The 12,380-nt window shown below is 40.4% G+C and overlaps 1 protein-coding gene across 2 annotated transcripts in view; it reads left to right on the forward strand.

Moving 5' to 3' along the window:
- mlxip (MLX interacting protein) overlaps positions 1 to 12,380 on the forward strand; it is a 165,564-nt gene that overhangs the window by 1,016 nt on the left and 152,168 nt on the right. The gene's annotated exons all lie outside the window — the stretch shown is intronic.

Raw genomic sequence — 12,380 nt, forward strand, 5'->3', positions numbered from 1 at the left:
GTTAACCAAACAGTACCCCCCCCCCCCCCCGCCCTTTTTCCATTAGCCTGCATATTTTTTCCTCTTCTCATTTTATCCAATTTCTTGTTGCAAATTATAATTAAATCCTCTTCCTCCGCTTTTTCAGGCAGTGCATTCCAGATTATTATAACCACTCTTAAGAAAAAAAATCACCTCATTTTTGGTACTTTTTCAATTACGTTAAAGATGTCATACATTTTAATTTGAATCATTTGGTGAATTTATATCATTTAAAAAAGAATATAGCATTTTGGGTCAGGACGTGGTCACATTTTTGTTTAATCATCCTTGACTTCAGTTTATTTGTCTTCCCCCAAATGAAGTGAGGAAACGTTGATAATTATATCAAAAATGTTGTCAGGAGATGAGTTGAAAATGATCTTCCTAACAGCATCAATTGTGAAAATGTTAATGTTCTCGGAGTTCTAGTCTGTTTCAGTCATTGTGCTTGTATTCTACCTTGAACTTTGTTTAGTCTTTGAGCAAAAGGAGTTCACTGACCTTGAGCACGTAAATTGCTTGTTTTTGAAATTGACCTTTGCTGCAAAGCTCAGTAGAAAACACTCCCAACATTGGACTTAATAAGAAGTCACATGTTATTTAACAGCTTTACATTTAAGATTTGAAGGATATAGAACAGATTAAGAACTGGCAGCTGGAATTCAGTTCGGAGAAGCAGGAGGTCAGATTTGAATCCGAGAAAAACAAATAATATTTTCCTCATGGTGAGAGACTAGGAACTGTTGAATATGGGAATCCATGTGCATAAATCAGTTAAAACAAAGTAATCAGAAATGGTAATGGTTGTTTTAATAATGGGATCAAAGGCTATGGGGAGAAAGCAGGATTAGGCTATTGAGTTGGATGATCAGCCATGATCGTGATGATTGGCGGAGCAGGCTCGAAAGGCCTCCTGCTCCTATCTTCTACGTATCTATGTTGGAAGTTGTTTGTTATATAGAACCTTAAATCGCACTCCACCTGGAATACTTTTTCCAGTTTTGTCCACCAAGACTGGGGAAAGACATATTGGCTTGAAGGAGTGCAATCCAGATTCACCAGGATTTAAAGCATTAAATTAGTAGGGTAGGTTCTGAGGAATTATTTGCTCTGGTGGGGGAGCATCATAGAATTAGATCTAGGCCATTTGGGAATGAAATCGGGAAGCATTGTTTTCATATACAGGGAGAGTGAAAATCTGGAATTCTGTTCCCCAAAAAGAATAAATTGCAATTTTCAAGACAAATTGACAGAACTTGGGGGAAAAAGTCGACCTTTGAAAGTCTCATCCTTCCAAAAATTGGTTGATTTATATATGAAATATAAAATGTGAACCAACTATTGTTGATGTAGCTGATATAGAATGTATTAATAATAATTGAATGAAACCACAATCAAAGTGTGTTTAAACACTACCAAGTTCATTGCCTTTGGCATCAACAGAGTTCCTTGAATTTGTTCATTGGTTTCTTTGGTTATCTGCAGAAGGACAGGTAGTATTGAGTAAGCAGTGGGGCTGAAGAAGGACTTGGACATGCTAGGAGAGTGGGCAAAGAAGTGGTGAATGGAATACAACGAGAAGTTTGAGGTTATGTACTTTGTTAGGAAGAATGGAGGCATAGACTATTTTCTAAATGGGAAAAGGCTTAGGAAATCAGACACACAAAGGGACTTAGGAGTCCTAGTTCAAGCGTACCTTAAGGTTAATGTGCAGGTTCAGTCGACAGTTGGAAGGCAAATGCAATGTTAGCATTCACGTCGAGAGGGCTAGAATACAAGAGCAGGGGTGTACTTCTGAGGCTGTATAAGGCTCTGGTCAGACCCCATTGTGAGCAGTTTTTGGCCCCGTATCGAAGGAAGGATGTGCTGGCCTTGGAAAGGGTCCGGAGGAGGTTCACAACTCGAATGAAGAGCTTGTTATAGGAGGAACAGTTGAGGACTCTTGAGTCTGTACTCGTAGGAGTTTAGAAGGATGAGGGGGGAACTTATCAAAACTTACAGGATACTGAGAAGCCTAGATAGTGGATGTGGAGAGGACGTTTCCACTAGTATGAAAAATTAGAATCCGAGGCCACAGCCTCAGACTAAAGGGACAATCCTTTAAAACTAATGAGGAATTTCTGTGCCGCAGAAGGCTGTGGAGATCAAATCACTGAGTGTCTTTAAGACCGAGATAGATAGGTTCTTGATTAATAAGGGGACCGGGGGTAATATGGAGAAGGCAGGAGGATGGGGTTGAGAAATGTATTAGCCATAATGGAATGGCGGAGCAGACTCGATGGGCCAAATGGCTAATTCTGCCCATATGTCTTACGGTTATATGGAACATTGACATGCTCCGCACTAAAAAGCTGCCTTCTTTGACTAGGCCTTTTCCACACATCATAAATCCATGACTTCACTCTGCCTTCATCCATGCAACTATTATCATGGATATGCACACAACTCCTGCACGGAACTTGATTTTCAGCATGGTTTTCACTTTAAAATTGCCATAAATTTTAATTTCGTTCTGTCGGCCATGCAAGCTAGTGTTGCCATGAATCTTGCTTTCTCATGTCCCATCGTTTTCACTATATTTGTTTTGGTCCTTTCCACTCCACAGTTTGGTTGCTGGCCATATCAATTTGTGGACATTTTTTCTTGTTGCCAATGTGACTTCATAAGTACTTGATTTTTCTGTTGCCTGATGATGGACCCTAGAAACTGGTAATTTTTAGTATCAAGGTAGTTTGATGTTTTCTGAACAACCTTGGTCTTCTGCCGAAACACTAAACATTGTTTGTAAAGCAAATACACCGACCAACTGCTGGTCTGAAATCTTTGCTGGGTTTGAGTTGGCCCACTTGTGCAAATATACACGTTGCAGTTCTGGTGACGATGTAACCAGTCTGCAGATTTTGGAACTTTTATCTCACTTTTACCCCTTGTCGGCCTGTTGCAATTTAGGTTAACAATTGTGTTTTGAACTTACTTTTTCTACTTTCCTTATTACTACGCAACTTCAATTAACGAATTTGCATTTATAAAGTGCCTACCACAAGTGCGTTACAGGCGGTGGGCTATATTTTGACATGTAATAGTTAAAAGGTCACAGTCTCCGTTTTCTTAATGGTTGAAAAGCCAAAATCACTCAATTACTTTGCCTAACCCAGCCCTCCGATTTGCATCAATCTAGGATTTCACTCTGAACTTGAGGGTGTCAATTGTTTCCCTTTGTGGGTCCATCTGAGCTGGAATGTTTTGCCTTTCCATTCCAGATTTTACTTACCAGACAAAGATCGTTTTCAGTTGATGTTAGCTTGTTAGGATATCAGATGAGGCTGACATTTTTTCTTGGGCTATACATGTTATTTTTATATATATATATATATATATAACATGTGATCATTAAGAAAAAAAAATCAAGTGTCCCTGTAATATTGCATAGCCAACAGTATAGTTGGATCTGGTGCATCTCTAATATTTCATAGCTGACGGTATAGTTCGACCTGTTGTGCTATTTCTAGCCCAGCAGCTAAGTGGTCCCCAAAATTTCGACTTACAAGCACAAAATACTTCAGTTGCTGGAAATCTGAAATAAAGACATGAGATTCTGGAAACGCTCAGTAAGTCTAACAGAATTCGTGGAGAGAGAAACAGAGTTTCAGGTCGATGACTTTTCATTGGAGGTGATCTGATGAAAGATCTTAGACCTGAAAGATTAAGTCTGTTTCTCATTCCACAATGCTGCCAGGCTTGTTTAGTTTTTCTAGCATTTTTGCCTTCATTTTTCCTTCTATCCTTTTTAACGTAAAAATAAATCTCTCCAGGCAAGTGCTAAGACTAAGGGATTTGGAATGGGACTCATGAATATAAATATTTCATCTGAGATTTTTCAAATCATTTTGGATTTTATTTATTTCCTTGCAATCGGATTTTACTGTTTAAATTTGCAGCTTTGTGCTATTAAATTCGTAACAAGACAACTTGTAATCTTTTGTATGTTATGATGCAGTATGCAGTGACTTAGTGAGCTTATCTTGAATTTTTAGAGTTAACTGTGTCTTTCAAATTAAAAAGGTCAAAATTGGGAAGCCATAGGCCCAAAAAGTATTGCATTTTCAAGATTGAAGAGTAAAAAACGTACAAATTGGGCTAAGTGATAAGTCCAAGCTTGGTATTACGGAGTTAAAATCCCGAAGAGATTTTAGGAGGGGTAAAATGAGGAAGGTGAGCAATTCCATGGTTTTATGCTCCAGGGAATACCAGCCACGATAATATGGCTACATGAGAGATATTATATTGGAACAAACTACAACTAATGTGTTGGCTATGAAATATTGAAAGGACACATGAAAGAGCAATTTCCCCTCTTTTAGGGAAGTAAAATTTACCGCTGTTTTAATGTAGTGAACATTAACTGGAATTTTCTTTTATTTCAACCTCATTTTTCAACTTCAACTAATGTCAGCTGAAGATGTGCAGAGCACAGATATTTTTGTTCACAAGAGGGCGTGATGATGCACATTGACAAATCCCATTTCTGCATGAGTGTCCTGACAGATATTGTAACTTGTTTGACTGATGAATCCTGGTCTTGAATTACTCACTGACTGAGCAGCCACAGCCCTCTGGGATAGATCTCTTATCCTGAGACTGTGAACCCTGGTTCTTGACTCACTCTCCTCATCTACCCTGCCAAGCCCCATCAGAATTTTATATGTTTAAATGCAATCACCTCTCATTCTTCTAGGCAGTATCGACCCAGTCTACTCAATGTCCTCATAGGACAATCTCATCCCAGGAGTCATTCCTCCTGTGCACTCCTTTTAAACCAAATAGATTCTTCCAAGAAGAAGGAGACTGTACACAGCACTCCAGTAGTGAGTAGGATATGTTTAGTATTCCTGTAATAATAATTCCTGTAGGCCAAACACATTTCATTTGTGGATAGAATAAATTGTACAGTTTAATGGCTACAGCAGATAAGTGGGAGTGTTTAGTATTCAATACACAATGTATGGTAGGACACTAAAGTACAGAGGGCGGCACAGTAGCACAGTTGCTTCACAGTCCAGGGTCCCAGGTTCGATTCCCGCCTTGCGTCACTGTATGTGCGGAGTCTGCATGTTCTCTCCGTGGCTGCGTGGGTTTCCTCCGGGTGCTCCGATTTCCTCCCACAGTCCAAAGATGTGCAGGTTAGGTGGATTGGCCATGCTAAAATTGTCCTTTGTGTCCAAAAAAGGGTAGGTTATGGGGTTAGGATGGAGGTGTCGGCTTAGGTGGATTCTCTTTCCAGGGGCTGGTGCAGTCATGATGGGCCGAATGGCCTCCTGAACTGTAGATTCTATGTTCTATGTAGAACCAGAAGGGCCTTGGGGTGCATGTTCATAGATTCCTAAAGACAGCAGAATGGATAAATAATGTGGCCGAGAAGACATATGGATACTTGCCTTTATTAGCTGAGGCATAGAACAAAGAGCAGTGAGGTAATGATGACACTGTTTCAAAGATTATTAGATCACAGCTGGAGCACTGTGTGCAGTTCTGGTCGCCAACCACACTATAGGAAAGATGTGATTGCACTAGAGAGAGAGAGTGCGGAGGAGATTCACCAGGATGTTGCATTTTCAGCTATGAACAGAGACTGACTAGGCTGTGGCTGTTTTCCTTAGAGCTGAGGAGGGACATGATCAAAGCTGACAAAATTATTGAGGCATAGATAGGAGGGAACCTTTCCCCTTTGTAGGGAGCATAGATTTAAGGTAAGGGGCATGATATTTAGAGCTATTTGAGGAAAAATCTTTTCACCCAGAGGGTGGTGGAAATCTGGAACTCACTGCCTGAAAGCTGGTAAAAGTGGGTACTTTCACAACATTTAAGAAGCATTTAGATGAGCACTTGAAATGCCATAGCATACAAGGCTATGGACCGTGCTGGAATATGGGATTAGAATAGATTGATGGCTGGTGTAGACATGATGGGCTGAAGGGCCTCTTTTTTTTTTTGCTGTGAATATCCGACTATGACCATGACTATTGGACTTGAGTAAATTTGACAGCATTTGGGCTGTGAGGGGAAATGTTTAATGCAAAATTAATAACATTTATTTGTTGCTTATACTGATCTATCATTTAGAAAATAAAACCATAACACTCTGTTTCCTGGTTCTGTTTTGAGTTCGGCTTTTTCCCTCCTTACAGCCTGTAGATTGTAAAGTGTAAATTTGGCATAACTTTATCGGTGCTTCATGTATTCTTATTTTTATTAATGTTTGGTGTCCAAGGTAATGGGATCAGGGCTTTCCGCCTGGTGTCTCAATAAACAAGGACAACTTTGAGAAAACAATATAGATGACACTGATACTGACTCCTGGAAAATAACTGATCCTATGCCCTTTCTCACCCAATAACAACAACAACAAACCCCCCCGCTGCATTCCTGGTTGGTTATCCAAAGTAATTTGTTGATCGTGGAGTTATCTTTAAGTGCACTGCCATTGATATCAGTATAATAACTTGCACGTATAACTGCCCTTTTGAACCATTGCATAGCGGAGATTTGTAATGCGAGTGGATTGATGTACACGTGTAAATCATACAATTGAAAAGAAAACAATGAGCATTTAACAAAAATAACATGTATAGGTTATGTTCTTTGAAAGCAAATATTAAATTCTAACCAGTTGGTTTGCATTATGTGTTAAGTAAGAAAGAAATTAGGTCAGAAACCCAGTTTATTCACACAATAAGCTTTAAGTATATGGGGGAGGCAGAATTGTTCAATATATGAAAAGTACAATATTTTTATAATGAAAAAGAATTATACATTTTATAAGATAGATATCCCAAAAAGCTGGAAATCGGACATCTCACTTGAATGATGAGGATATCTTCATCTAGGTTTAAGCTATTTGTCTGATTATCTTTTTCTGTTTTCCCTCCTCCTCCTTTCCCACAGGGAAAGTTTTGGGTATGGTTCCGTAAATGGCAGGGGTAGCATGTTATTGAATGGCCATTCTTATTGACAGCATAGATAGTGAATTTTGCAAGATGAACTAGATCCCACTTTCGCCTAACATTCGCAAACATTAGGATTACTGAAGAGAGATTTTTTTTCTAAAACAGCTGAAATTCTCTAACCCCAGGGACTGAAGCCAACTTTAGAACCCCATTTGCCATCCTAACTGACATCAGCTACATCTGGACACTCTAAGCTCAGTCTGAGTTTTCGAACTGTGAATTTTTGGGACTTTAACTTCTCAAGCTTAATGGCTCTACTTTTTCAACCCCAGCTATATTTTTAGCCATGGCTCAGTTGGAAGCACTCTCACCTGAGTCTCAAGGTTTTGAGTTCAAGTACCACTTCAGGACTTGAGCACAAAAGCCTTGGCTGATGCTTCAGTACAATACTGAGCGAGTGCAGATGGTTGTGAAAAGTGCTGTAGAAATGCAAAACTTTCCTTTTTTGAGATTAAATTCTGTATTGCGGCCACTCCCTATCCCAACGTTTTATTTTAGCCCTCCTGTTTCAGCACTTTTTGAACAGGTATACTTGCATTTTCTTCTGCCTCCATTTCAACTGGACTGTGTTCCTTTTGGATTCAGTTGTTTGTTAAAAGTGATCCTGCTTCAATGTTAGGAAATAAAAGTAACCTTCAGCATCTACATTTTGACGGCTGTTGATGTAGAACCATGATTGTTTCCATATCTGTCAGTTTAGTTGGTGTATTTTTGTCAGGTGTGTTTTCATAGTTAGCAAGTGATAATTTGGGGTAATGTTTTTATGCCGAGCTTGTGATTTGTCTCAGGGGAGAGGAAGTTTCAAAACCTTTGTAAATATAGTGCTTTTGGATTCTATCATAAAGTAAATAGGGTCCGAAATGTTGCTACATGAACTAATGAAAATAGGAAAAAAAATGTAGACAATTAATGTGAAAGTAGAAATGGAGAGCTAAAGCAATAGAAAAAAAGCTGAGATTAAGAAAATTGTGAAAGCCAACTGAATTGCACATTGAAGCTCTGATGGTATGTTATTCTTTCCTCCAAGAAAATTAAAGGGCAGTCACCAAAGCCATTCTTGCACACCTTCTATTGGCCAATCCCAGGGTGATTTGGGGATTGGCTGAATGGGTGAGGGGAGTTCCAAAAAATTCACATGAGAGGAGACTTTAATGGTGAGGAAAAACTAAATTATAAAGAAGGAAAGAAACATTTAAATAAGTATGGGGAAACTTTCTTCAGGGCTAATATGGACAACAGGCAAAACCTGTGTGACTATGTGCTGAAGTTTGATGCTTTTGGCTTCAATTTGCTTAGCTTCTTATGGTGAGCATGCCTAACATTTTCTGACGTGCTGTTTTTTATCCAGTTGTTATAGACTCCTTGTCAATCAATGTGTCAGCAATTACATTGTACAGCATTGGCATTGTTAAGAGAATTTGGATTGTTGCGCCAATTGCATTGTTAAAGATGGGTGATAATCATTGCCTCACCAATAATAAATGGACACAGACTGGGCTGTTTTATTAACCCCTTTGGTCATGTTTTGTTTTGATGTTTTAAGTTTCCTTTGTGATTCTGTTTATTTTTATACAGTTTCCCTTTAAGGGCCTGCCTTTTATTTAGCCCCTTACTTTGTTAATTTAGTTTATTTGGTTAACTCAAAAGAATATAAATGGACACAGCTGTAACAGTGGGTGTGGAAGTAACTGAGAGGCTGCCACTGCTGAGCTGATTTAAGAATAAACCTGCTTCAGGTAAAAGACTAGTTTTAGATTCAGTTCTTTCGATAATGTGCAATTATTGGAATTAACACATGTGACTGAAGTTACCGTTGAGGTTCACTGTATCTTGGTACCAACTTTTATTTTTTAAAACCTAGCTTTATATATATTTGGCCCAACATGCTGCTTTATAAACAACTAGCTTGAAGATTTATACGAGAAATTCATATTTGCATTTATGTTTTTATCCCAAGTCACTTTGTGTGGAGTTTACACATTCTCCCTATGTCTGCGTAGGTCTCACACCCACAACCCAGGGTAGGTGAATTGGCTACGCTAAAATTGCCCTTAATTGGGAAAAAAAGAATTGAGTACTCTAAATTAATTTTTTTTAAATGATTTCATCCCAAGAATTTTTTTTAAAATTGGCTGCTTATCACTTCCTTTTCCATTGTTTGATTTGCTTTTATATTCCGACTGCATTTTAATTGGAAACCACCATGTTGCTATTTAAAATTGGCATTAAGCCTTCATGTTAGTTCAAGCATTGTTTTCTTCTCTTTGAAGTTTTAGTGTGAGTCATCCTAAAGTCTGTATAAAAGACAGACAGAAAGCGCACATTAGTAAGCATTGCGCAGGTCAAGGAGACACAGCCTGAGTGAGAGAGATACAGACCGAGTGAGAATTTGGTAATTTGGTGCAGTGAGGTAATTCGGTGAAGAGTGGGAGAAGGTGCTTTTTCCCTACTGTTTTGTGTTCTCTCTTTCTTCGGGCCTAATTTCGGGAGCCGTTCGGAGGAGGAGGAGCAGTCTTTGTGAGTATAAAAACCTAACGGAAACTTCCTGTTTTCCAGTTTTTTTCCCCAAAAGTGACGTCAGAGGGAAGCTGTGATCTGAGTGGTTGATAGCAAATCTGCCCCAAATTTAAAAAAAAAACACAGCTAAACTCATAAACTTAAATTAAACTAATTAATTAATTAGTGATGGCTGGTCAGGTGATGTGCTTGAGCTGCTTGATGTGGGAGCTGGCAGATCCCATTGCAAGCTGCAGCGACCACATCTGCAGTAAGTGTTGGCTGCTCGAAGAGCTCCGGCTCAGAGTTGATGAGCTGGAGTCTGAGCTTCAAACACTGAGGCACATCCGGGAGGGGGAGACTTACCTGGACACTGTGTTTCAGGAGGCAGTCACACCTGTCAGAGTAAGTAGTTTAAATCCTGCCAGTGGCCAGGGACAGCAGGGTGTGACTGCAAGTCAGGCAGGTAAAGGGAACCAGCAGTCAGGAACTCAGGAGCCTCAGCCCTTGACTCTGTCCAACAGGTATGAGGCACTTGCTCCCTGTGTGGATGGCGAACAGGGCTGCAGGAAGGATGAGTCAGCTGACCAAGGCACCATAGTTCAGGCCATTCAAGGGGAGGGAGTAAATAGGCAAGTTGTAGTTGTAGGGGATTCTATTATCAGGGGGATAGATAGTATCCTTTGTGAGCAGGATAAAGAGTCCCGCATGGTATGTTGCCTGCCCGGTGCTAGGGTGCGGGACATCTCTGACCGGCTTGAAAGGATACTGGAGAGGGAGGGGGAGGATCCAGTTGTTGTGGTCCATGTCGGTACCAACAACATAGGCAAGTCTAGAAAAGAGGACCTGTTTAGAGATTATAAAGAGCTAGGATTCAAATTATAAAAAAAAAAAAAACAGGTCCTCAAGGGTCATAATCTCCGGATTACTGCCCGAGCCACGTGCAAATTGGCATAGGGAGGCAAGAATGAGGGAAGTTGACACGTGGCTGAAAGAGGGGTTCCTTTTCATGGGACACTGGCATCAGTTTTGGGACAGGGGGGACCTATACCGTTGGGATGGTCGCCACCTGAACCGAGCTGGGACCAGTGTTCTGGCGAAAAGAGTAAATAGGGTGGTCAATAGGACTTTAAACTAAAGATTGGGGGGGAAGGGAAAGTCAGGGAACCAAGAGGTGAAGTAATCAGTGGGAAGCGTAGCTGCTTAGGAATACAAAAAAGCACGAAAAGACAAAACTCAGGAGAGGTTACGTTACGATAGCCCCATCCCACAAAATATGACACAGTGTATGGAAAGGCTCAGTAAACCAAGGTCCACCACACTAAGAAAACAAAAAGGGACGGTCAATAGAGAATTAAAGGTGCTATATTTAAATGCGCGCAGTGTACGGAACAAGGTAGATGAGCTTGTGGCCCAGATTGTGACTGGCAGGTATGATGTGGTAGGCATCACAGAGACATGGTTGCAGGGGGTTCAGGACTGGCATTTAAACATCCAGGGATTCACAACCTATCGAAAAGACAGGGAGGTGGGCAGAGGGGGCGGGGCTGCCTTGTTAATTAGGAATGAAATTAAATCAATAGCACTAAATGACATAGGGTCAGATGATGTGGAGTCTGTGTAGGTAGAGTTGAGGAACCACAAAGGCAAAAAAACCATAATGGGAGTTATGTACAGGCCTCCTAACAGTGGTCAGGACCGGGGGCACAAAATGCACCACGAAATAGAAAGTGCATGTCAGAAAGGCAAGGTCACAGTGATCATGGGGGACTTCAATATGCAGGTAGACTGGGTAAATAATGCTGCCAGTGGACCCAAGGAAATGGAATTCATTGCATGTTTACAGGAGGGCTTTTTGGAACAGCTTGTCATGGAGCCCACGAGGGAACAGGCCATTCTGGACTTAGTGTTATGTAATGAGCCAGACTTGATTAAAGATCTTAAAGTAAGGGAGCACTTAGGAGGCAGTGATCATAATATGGTAGAATTCAATCTCCAATTTGAAAGAAAGAAGGTAGAATCAGATGTGAAGGTGTTACAGTTAAATAAAGGTAACTACAGGGGCATGAGGGAGGAACTGACGAAAATCGACTGGGAGCAGAGCCTAGTGGGAAAGACAGTAGAACAGCAATGGCAGGAGTTTCTGGGAGTAATTGAGGACAAAGTGCAGAGGTTCATCCCAAAGAAAAGAAAGGTTATCAGAGGGGGGATTAGGCAGTCATGGCTGACAAAGGAAGTTAGGGAATGCATCAAAGCAAAAGAGAAAGCCTATAATGTGGCAAAGAGTAGTGGGAAGTCAGAAGATTGGGAAGGCTACAAAAGCAAACAGAGAGGATAACAAAGAGAGAAATGAGGAAAGAGAGGATCAAATATGAAGGTAGGCTAGCCAGTAACATTAGGAATGATAGTAAAAGTTTCTTTAAATACATTAAAAACAAACGGGAGGCAAAAGTTGACATTGGGCTGCTCCAAAATGACGCTGGTAATTTTGTGATGGGAGACAAGGAAATAGCTGAGGAACTAAATAAGTACTTTGCGTCAGTCTTCACAGTAGAAGACATGAGTAATATCCCACCAATTCCGGAGAGTCAGGGGGCAGAGTTGAATATGGTAGCCATCACAAAGGAGAAAGTGCTAGAGAAACTAAGAGGTCTAAAAATTGATAAATCCCCGGGCCCAGATGGACTACATCCTAGAGTTCTAAAGGAGATAGCTGAAGAAATAGTGGAGGCGTTAGTTATGATCTTTCAAAAGTCACTGGAGTCCGGGAAAGTCCCAGAGGATTGGAAAATCGCTGTTGTAACCCCCCTGTTCAAGAAGGGAACAAGGAAAAAGATGGAAAATTATAGGCCAATTAGG

Source organism: Scyliorhinus torazame, chromosome 1, assembly GCF_047496885.1.
Source record: "Scyliorhinus torazame isolate Kashiwa2021f chromosome 1, sScyTor2.1, whole genome shotgun sequence".
Lineage (NCBI taxonomy): Eukaryota > Metazoa > Chordata > Chondrichthyes > Carcharhiniformes > Scyliorhinidae > Scyliorhinus > Scyliorhinus torazame.